The sequence below is a fragment of the Hyla sarda genome, chromosome 11, assembly GCF_029499605.1.
Source record: "Hyla sarda isolate aHylSar1 chromosome 11, aHylSar1.hap1, whole genome shotgun sequence".
NCBI lineage: Eukaryota > Metazoa > Chordata > Amphibia > Anura > Hylidae > Hyla > Hyla sarda.
The window spans coordinates 86,814,837-86,824,780 of record NC_079199.1 but is presented as its reverse complement, the minus strand read 5'-3'; positions in this window follow the sequence as shown (position 1 = coordinate 86,824,780).

Genomic DNA, 9,944 nt, shown 5'->3' with positions numbered 1-9,944 from the left:
CAGGCTTTTTTTCTCTTTAAGACGCTTTTTTTTTTTTTCACCACAAATTGGCGCAAAATAAAAGACTTGCGAATTCATTTAACAGCCCTTGAAATAACCGAAGATTTTCCTCCTCGTGTGCACTAATAGGTGATTTTTCATTGACATCAATAAAACATATTTTTGTTAGAAAATCTGTGTATATATTTATAAATATATATATATATATATATATATATATATATATATATACACTCTAGCTTTAGACCTTGTTCACACAGCAGAATTTCTGAGCGGAATCTGGCAAACAACATCTGCCACAGAATTCAATTCTTTTTGCTGAATCTGCTGGGAAATACATTGTCGTCTATGAAATAGCGCATTTCCAAGCGGTCCCAGTGCCGGCACGTTTTGGCCGCTGTCTGCAAAATTTCCGGTGGGCCTTTTGCCATGTGAACATACCCTTAGTGCAAACTTTGTGATAGAAATCTATAAGCAGCTTTGAAGCCGAATAGATGCATTTGATTTCACATGTGACTGAATTTCTCCCCTGCAGTTCCCTCAGCAATTTTGTAATTCTACAGAAAATGAAAAACCTACATGTGATTGCAAAACAAAACACTAAACAAAATAGTCAAATCCCCATAAGGCTAAGTTTCTACTTGGTTTTCTGGTTTGAAAAAAAAAACGCAAGAAAAAAAGCCTGAAAAATGGCAGTGCAATTTCCTGCGTCTGGCGTTTTATCATTTGTGTGGAAATTGCACCTTGGCAGTTTTTTTTGGTACCCAAAAAAAAAAAAAGGATGCAATAGTGATGGAAAAATTTTTATTTAACGAAATTTATATATTTTATAACAACATTTAAATACATTTTTAATAAAGTGTGTGTGTTTCACTATTTTTCTCAATGTTTTTAATTTTTTTTAGGTAGTACTACTACTCCCAGCATGGAAAAGACTGTTCCATGATGGGAGTAGTAGTACCTGTACTAATAGACATATCGCCCCGGGTGTCAGTCGTGACACCCGATGCGATCGTCCATAATATAGCAGAGATGTGGAGTGGCTCTATACAGCGCTCGCATCTCTGCTCTGTACTCCGGCCAGTGATGTGAATAGAACATCACTCATTCATATTTTTCGCCCAGAGTGGGGATTGGCCGGATTGTTGCAGCCAATCACCGCTCTCAGAGGGAAATATGAATGAGTAAGTGGCTGGCCGGAGTATAGTGCAGAGAAAGCTGCTCTGCATCTCTGCAATAGACAGGACGATCGCAGCGGATGTCAGTAGTAATACCCGCTGTGATCTGTTCTTACCTGCAGGTACTACTACATTAATAGACAGATTGCAGCGAGTGTAACTTCTGACACCCGCTGCGATCTGTCTATTAATGCAGGTACTACAGCTCCCAGCATGGAGCAGAGTGTGCTCCATGTTGGGAGTAGTACCTGCAAGTAAGAGCAGATCACAGTGGATGTCACTCGTGACACCCGCTGTGATCCTCCTGTATATTGTATAGATGCTGGTGGCCGCTCTTCTATGGTCCCCTGCACTGACATATATATACACATATTCATATATCCCACAGAGAGTTGTAATTGGCTGGAACCTAAAAAAATTTAAATAATAAAGAAAAAAAGTGAAAAACACACACACCACATTTTTATTATTGTCGGCTACATTTTTAGGTCCCCGCCTGCACACATAAATTGATCCCTGTTTTAAAATTTAATAAAAATTTTGTTATAAAAAAGATATATTTCGTTAGATACAATTTTTTCCTTCACTACTGTAACTTTTTTATTTAAATTTTTTAATGGTACCATATGAAATTTTATTAAAAAAGGTATCTCCATCACTTTTTTGAATCGCTAAAAAAAGTCCAAAAAAAGAATGAAAACCACCAACAAAAACGCCACATATCGCCAAGTTAAAACCCACATATCGTTTTTCTTGGCGTTTTTTCACTCTCATAGACTTCTATATGATTTTGACAAAAAAAATCACCAGTGTTTTAACATACTGCGATTTTGGAAAACCACCAAGGAGCTGAAAAACGCCAAAAAAGAGTGAAAAAAGCCAAAAGGATTTAAAAAACGTCAAAGTGAAAATAAGAATGGAATAAGAATTTTGTGATTTCTCATTGATTTACAGCTAACATCTGGCCGCAGCGTTTTTTGGCCGAAAAAACGCCATGCGGCAGAATTGGTGTTTTTCTTGGCGTTTTTCCCAAAAACAAGTAGAAACTTAGCCTTACACACTGAACCTTAAAGGGGTACTCCACAACTGAACATCTTATCCCCTATCCAAAGATGTCTGATTGTGGGGGTCCCGCTGCTGGGCCTCGCAGCCCCCCCCCCCCGCGGTCTCTCGTACCACCTGGCTTTCTAAAAAAACACTGGGTTCCTGCGGCAGTGGTCATGATGTCACGCCCACGCCCCTTGTGATGTTATGCCACACCCCCTCAATTCATGTCTCCCATAGACATTATTGGAAGGGGTGTGGTGTGACATCACGAGGGGCGTGGCCATGATGTCATGATCATATCCTCTGGCTCCAAGCGTTCTGGACGAAATATTCAGAACGCTGGAGCAGCAGAGTACCACTTTAAACCTACCAGCATTCTGAAAATGTACAGGTTGTTGGATTTTTTTTTTTAAGGGACATACATTGCAGATCCTAACCGAATGTTTATTGCAGCTCATGCATTTTCTTTAGGCTAGGTTCACACTTCGGAATTTGTGAAGCGGAATTTGTGAACGGAAAATCCACTTGAAAATTTCCGCCTGAAGAATGGCGTTGCTCATTCTTCAGGCGGAAATACTCGCGGTACACATTGCAGTCTATTGGAGACTGCAAAGTCTGCACGGTCCTAGAGCGGACTGATTCAGTCAGCGCTGGTCGCACTTGGAATCTCCGAATCTCCTTAATTACACTGTCACAGTTGTAGGAGCTGCCTCTCAGGACAGAATGGTATCCTGATGAGAAGTTGATCACCTGGTGCCCTGCTGCCTTGTTCTTACTGATGAACTGTATAACCTGTGGGAAAACATGCAGAAGCAGGAAATATAAAGGAAATCTGTCATCAGTTTCACCTACATTATTGTCAGTAGAGACAGGTATTGCAGGTGACACTGATGACACTGATACTTACCTGATCCCGCTCCGTGCTCTGGTTCTCTTCTTCCTCCATGTATTCCTTTCTGGAGCTGACTTGGAGCATGGTGGGACCTTCCTGATGTCACCGCTGCTGTTTGCTAGAAGCAGAGAAGCAGCAGTGGTGACGTCAGGAAGCTCCACCCATGCTTCATGTCGGCCCCGGAACAGAGTGTTTTTTTCTGTCGGACTATGCTAGGAGATGAAACTGGATGAACTCAATGTACACATGTCAAATTTGCTTTGGATAAGGTGTGAATTTTGCAGCACAAATTCAAAGCAAATTCATAGACATGTGTGGTGAGGGTGTGATGAGTGCATATGTTATGACCCTAGGGGCAGATGGCATTAACCCCTTGTATTCGTGAAGCTAGGGCGTGCTTCACCAGGGCGAAGGTATACATCTGGCTCCTGGGCTAGGCAGCTTTACTGAGGTAGACAGGTGTAATAGTCTTGACAGCTCAGTTAGTTCCAAGAAGGTGACCAGTAACTTCAGAGACCTTAGGGCTCGCTGGGACTTGTAGTGGGTTTGGACAATTTGAAGGGGCGTAGTACCCCTTTAAGGGGTCCAGGACAAATCTGCAAATGCTCTACTACTATTGCTGATTTGCTGTGGACCCATTAAAGTCAATTGGGAGCAATATATGCAGATGATTATGTAAACGTGAATGTACCCTAGAGGCAAATAAAATAAAAAAAATATATACCTCCAAATTACATCAAATGATACTGAAACCCAACACTAGAACTACTGTATAATAAAATGTATTGTCCAAAATAAACGTGTTGTCAGAGATCACAGGTCTCCTACGTCAGATACTGTAAATGGACTTACATAATGATTAATGAACCCCAATAAATATATACACATACATTACCAAACAACCTTGGTACCCTTCCTCTCCGCATAGTGGGACTGATACTCCCATATTGGTGTTGTGGCTTCTCCACAACCCTTCCAGGTGAGCACCCTGTTACTATCAAGATTTGTGGCTGCTTTTACAGTATTGGTTGGGATGCTCCATATTTACTTAAAGGGATATTCTAGCCAGCAGCAATTGTCACCTATCCACTGTATTGGTAAGGGCTGTGCTTGTCTATGTTTGCCAGTGCTTATTGGCATAGACTGGCAGCTCACATGCACAACTGTTAATGTTTGAACTCATCTTAGCCATGATCTGGCAGCTCGGGGGCAGGAGATAGGGTCCCCTGTTTTGGTGATCGATAGGGGTCCCAATGGATAATCTTTTTTTTAGAAAATATCCCAGTCTATTAAAACCTTCAACCTGGCCAAAGACATGTTTATTTTGCCAGAGCACCCAGTCACTATAATGTCTGTGACAATGGCGCGACTTTTCCCTGACATCCAAGAAATGCATAAGATAAACAAAGCGACTTCAGGAGTTATCAAAAAATCAGCGGCACTATACAGGACTCAGTTCACGGGAACCAATGATGAGTGTTAAAATTCTTTAATGAACTAGCATGCAAAGCGTTTAGCTGTGCATGCGCAGCTTCCTCAGGCATGAGGAAGCCACGCATGTGCAGTGGAAACGCGTTGCATGCCAATTTATTAAAGAATTCTAACACTCTTCATTGCGTCCCCTGAACTGAGTCCTGTATAGCCCCGCTGAATTCCTAACAACTCCTGAAGTCGCTCCGTTTATCTTTTACCAAAACCCAGGAAGGCTGCAGACAGGCTGGATTCCCTTTATTCACGCTCACCATTGTTGTGTATGTGTGTATACAACTTGCTTTGGTAAGTTGCTGACCACCTTTCCCCACCCGTGTTACTTGAGAAGCCTACACTTTGGAGCGCCTTTGTTCTATATCCAAGAAATGCAGGCATTGATAGGATAGGTTGCAGTGGTATTTTTCCAGAAAACTAAAAAGAAGAAAAAAAACTGTGTTAGGCTGGGTTCACACTACATTTTCTCCCATACAGGAGCGCATACGGCAGGGGGGAGCTAAAAGCTCGCGCTCCCGTATGCCACCGTATGCGCTCCCGTATGTCATTCATTTCAATGAGCCGACCGGAGTGAAACGTTCGGTCCGGTCGGCTCATTTTTGCGCCGTATGCGCTTTTACAACCGGACCTCAAACCGTGGTTGACCACAGTTTTAGGTCCGGTTGTAAAAGCGCATACGGCGCAAAAATGAGCCGACCGGACCGAACGTTTCACTCCGGTCGGCTCATTGAAATGAATGACATACGGGAGCGCATACGGTGACATACGGGAGCGCGAGCTTTTAGCGCCCCCCTGCCGTATGCGCTCCCGTATGGGAGAAAACGTAGTGTGAACCCAGCCTTAACCTAGCCTTACTCCTTCCCCACATTAACATGGCATTTCAGTGGAGCCTCTTCATAATGGAACCAAGGGAGATATCTCTGTGTCCAGCAAGGATGTAACTATAGGAAAGAAGACTTTAAATGGGTTCTGCCATTAAAAAAAATTTTGCTATTACACTCATGGTAACTAAAAAAAAATCCTTCTAATGTACTTTGTTAAAAAAAAAAGTTTTAACAAAAGTTTTCTGTTTTATTTGTGTCTAAAAAAGTTGCCACTAGGTGTCTCCCTACTTGTCCAGAGCACATGTCCCCCCATCTTCTGGCCTGGCAGAAGTCCAAAATCAGGAAATGCAGTCAGGAGTGCTGTACGGGGGTGGGGGGTGGGGGAGGGGTGCAGCCTTAGCCAATCATAGCTCATCTCACACACTGAACTGCTCTGGGCTGTGTGTAGCAGAGTGAGGGAGGAAGTTCTCCCCTGTATGGCTTCAGATGATGTCACGCCTGCTGGGGAACACCCCTTCCCAGTCTGTGAATCTGACTGAGAAGTCTGGCAGAAGTCCAAAATCAGGAAATGCAATCAGGAGTTCTGTGGGGGTGGGGGGTGGGGGGGGTGCAGCCTCAGCCAATCATAGCTCATCTCACACACTGAACTGCTCTGGGCTGTGTGTAGCAGAGTGAGGGAGGAAGTTCTCCCCTGTATGGCTTCAGATGATGTCACGCCTGCTGGGGAACGACCCTTCCCAGTCTGCGAATCTGACGGAGACTGAGCAGGAAATACAGATCGATATCAAGGTAGAAAACTAAAAAAGTAATAAAAATAAAGGCAGAGGGTGGTTTATCATGATGGGGGCAGTGAACTGGGAGGATTATAACATTTTACAAGATCATGAGAGGTACTCTTTAAGCCAAAGAAATACCGTAAATGATGTATCATGATCATGGTCCATGTTACAGATATTGCATTGTTGCCGAAGAGCTTTAGGTTACCTTTCTGATGTTCAGGAAAGACCTATGTTACATTTTTAGCCTGCCTTACACACTGGAAGTGTCTTAAAAGGGGTACACTGCCCCTAAACATGTTATTTTGGATAGGGGATAAGATCTCTGATCACGGGGGTCCTGCTGCAGCATCCGGCGTTAATTTAGAGTGTCGGGTGCAGCGCCAGAGGCTCGTGACGTCATGGTAACGCCCCACTCGTGACATCATGGCCACGCCCCCTCAATGCAAGTCTATGGGAGGGGGCGTGACTGCCGTCACGCCCCCACCCATAGACTTGCATTGAGGGTGTGTGGCCGCGATGTCAAAAGTGGGGGCGTGACGGGACCCCTGCGATTAGACATCTTATCCCCTATTCCCCCCCTGAGTACCCCTTTAAGGGATTTTGTTAAAAAACTAATGTGTACTAGGGTCACCCAACTGTTCCCCGTTACCATAACCTGTCACGTTCTATTTCCCCCCTGTAAGAAGTGGCGCCTAGTGAATGGCAGCTGCTCATTTCTCTTTCCTTTTTTGGAATAAACATGCACGCTCATCCAAATATACCTGTTTATGAGCGAGTCAGGCGACATAGCTGTCAGCTGTTGACTGTGTGTGGTCGGCATACGGCCAGCTTTATACAAGGCTTCAGTCAACCTGCTGCGGAAAACAATGGCGCACTGCATTGTAAGGTGACACTTTAATTTGCTAAGTAAAGTTAATTACTACAGATAGAAGAGATAGGATGTCACGGTCTGTCCCCATAAGTGCAAAGCTGATTTTACCCGCACTCACCTAAAGATGTAGCCATGGTTATCTTAAATACGTTACCCAACACAGCGATATCTAATGCACCAGAGATCAAGATAAGACCAGTAATTGAGGAGTAATGTAAAACTCTGCTTTTGTATAATGAGTTCCGGTAACTTACCTCAGTATTAAGAGTGCAGTCCAATATCTTAATGTGCTGGTGATCAAGATGTCACTGGCTACATGCTTACATTATGTGCAATTTGTAGATGGGAATAATGGAAATTGTTATAGTTCCGGTCATGTCCTCCTATAACAACCGTGTGCAAATGGAAATAAACTGCGATAACAGAATGGGACGTGATAAAGTTGTCAGATTTGAGAATTCTTCCAGCTATATAGGCCTATCTTCTTGCCCATAGGGGGCAGTATCAGCCTCGGTGTTATAAATTCAGACCAATAAAAATGGACTCTTCGGTTAGCTAATGTCCTGTAAAGTTGTCATATTGTCGCGCGTATAAAGAACAGTGCCCAGTTATAAACTCCTTACAGTATGGTGACCAAATAGTAGTGCCATACCGCTGGCCAAATAACACTTCCATACAGTTGCCTAAATATTTTTGTTTTTACTCAATGGGGGAGATTTACCAAAACCTGTGCAGAGGAAGAGTGGTGCAGTTGCCCATAGCAACCAATCAGATTGCTTCTTTCATTTTCCACAGGCCTCTAAATTATACAGATTATAGGGGTACAATGTAGACGAGCCCTGGGGACGTGCAGGGACTCAAGCTGATAGGACTGTGAGATGCATATCCGGTACTGGGACATCACATATATGCTATTATGCTATAGCTATATAGCTATTCCTTCTCTATGACATGATGCTGGTGAACTGGACTATATTTACATGATGACAGGATTTATATTGGGTTAAAAATGGCTGTCCACACTGGAGTGAAAGCAGCTAAGGCTACGTTCACAGGAGCAGCAGAGATCATGCCCGCTGTCTGGAGCCCTGGACGTCTTATATGCCTTCATTCAGGAGTAATGGCACTTTGAAAATATTTGGCGTACTTCCTAGAGCAACCCGCCAGGTCTCTATAATGAGATCTACAGTTTAAGTTTATATGCAAAGATAGCTTTAGTGTAGCAGCCAATTACTCCTAATGTCAATGGACAGATCCAAGTTTACACAGCTTTTGTCATTGGAAATTACTGTCCCTCTTATTTTGCATATGTTTTTTTTCTAGATATGATGGGAGTTGTAGTTATTTGTTGTCCTCAGAGACAATGCAACCCATAAAGAAATGGAAGCACCTGACCAATAACAAAATGTCTTTAGAAACAGTACCTAATGCAGCATCTAAGTGTAAGGGTACTACAGAGGGGAAAAAGACGTTTTTAAATCAACCCGGTACCAGAAATTTGGTACTCCGCCCATAGACATCTTATCCCCTATCCAAAGTACAGGGGATAAGATGTCTGGGGACCCCCGCAATCTTGGCTGCGGCACCCCAGATGCGTGACGTCATGGTCACGCCCCACTTGTGATGTCACGGCCATGCACCCTCAATGCAAGTCTATGGGAGGGGGCGTCACGCCCCCTCCCATAGACTTGCATTGAGGGGGCATGGCCATGATGTCCTGAGCAGCGCGTGACCATGACGTCACAAGCTTCCAGCGCTGCATCCGGCACTCTAAATGAATGCCGGGTGCAGCAGGGCGATCGCGGGGGTCCCCAGCAGCAAGACCCCTGCGATCAGACATCTTATCCCCTATCCTTTGGGGATAAGATGTCTAGGGGGGGGTACCCCTTTAAGCTTTAGGTAGTTCCTGACAAAGGTGGCAGCAGAGAGCACTGTGGTCAGACTTGAAAGAGCTAAACAACTTCCTCTGGAGCATACAGCAGCTGATAAATACTAGAGGGCGTACAAATATTTTAATAGAATTTACAAATCTCTATAACTTGCTGGCACCAGTTAGTTTGATAACAACACTTTTTTCCCTGCGGAGTACCCGTTTAATTTCAATGTAAGCGACTCTCCTATGTAATTTCATTCTCTTATTTAATTTAATAAAAAAGGAATCAGTTCTGCGTCTCTATTGTGCCTGTTGAAAGACAACTTGATTTTAGCAGTAGCACTACATAAGACAATGGCTCAATGTGCAATTCCTCGAAATATGATTTCAAGTAACTCCAAATATTTATAAAATCTATAGAAATAATAATCATGTCATTTTTCTGAGCACTGAGTTCAGGATATAGTACATTCATGCATTTTTCATTTCTTTTCACGTGTCCGCTTCTATTGTGTTTTGTACCTTTTGAAGCCCCCGTCTCTACTGCCATTGGATGTATATGTCCCTGGAAGTCTTTTTCCTTCATTCTTGATGCACGATCTCCAGCTGTTTCAGCCACGCTGTAAATATACATACACTGATCTCTCCCATCAACACTATACTGTCCTAAATTTTCAGATCGTCTATAGCATAGCATTGTGCGAGATGTAGCGAAAAATTTCACAGAAATCACCAATGTCCAATTACTACGTGTTAAAGGAAAACGGTCATCTGTTCACCCACACTAAACCTAATACACTGGTTAATGGGTTAAATACGTACCTGCACTCCGGAGATCTGTCCCTCCGAGGATCTTCTTCCATCTTCGGTGAATTGCGCGCTGGAGGTGGGCCCGCCGGCTCAATTTGAATATTCACTGTCGCGGGTCACGTGAGCACTCAGTCGCCACAGCGCTCACATGACTCGCGGCAATGAATATTCATATTGAGCCGGCG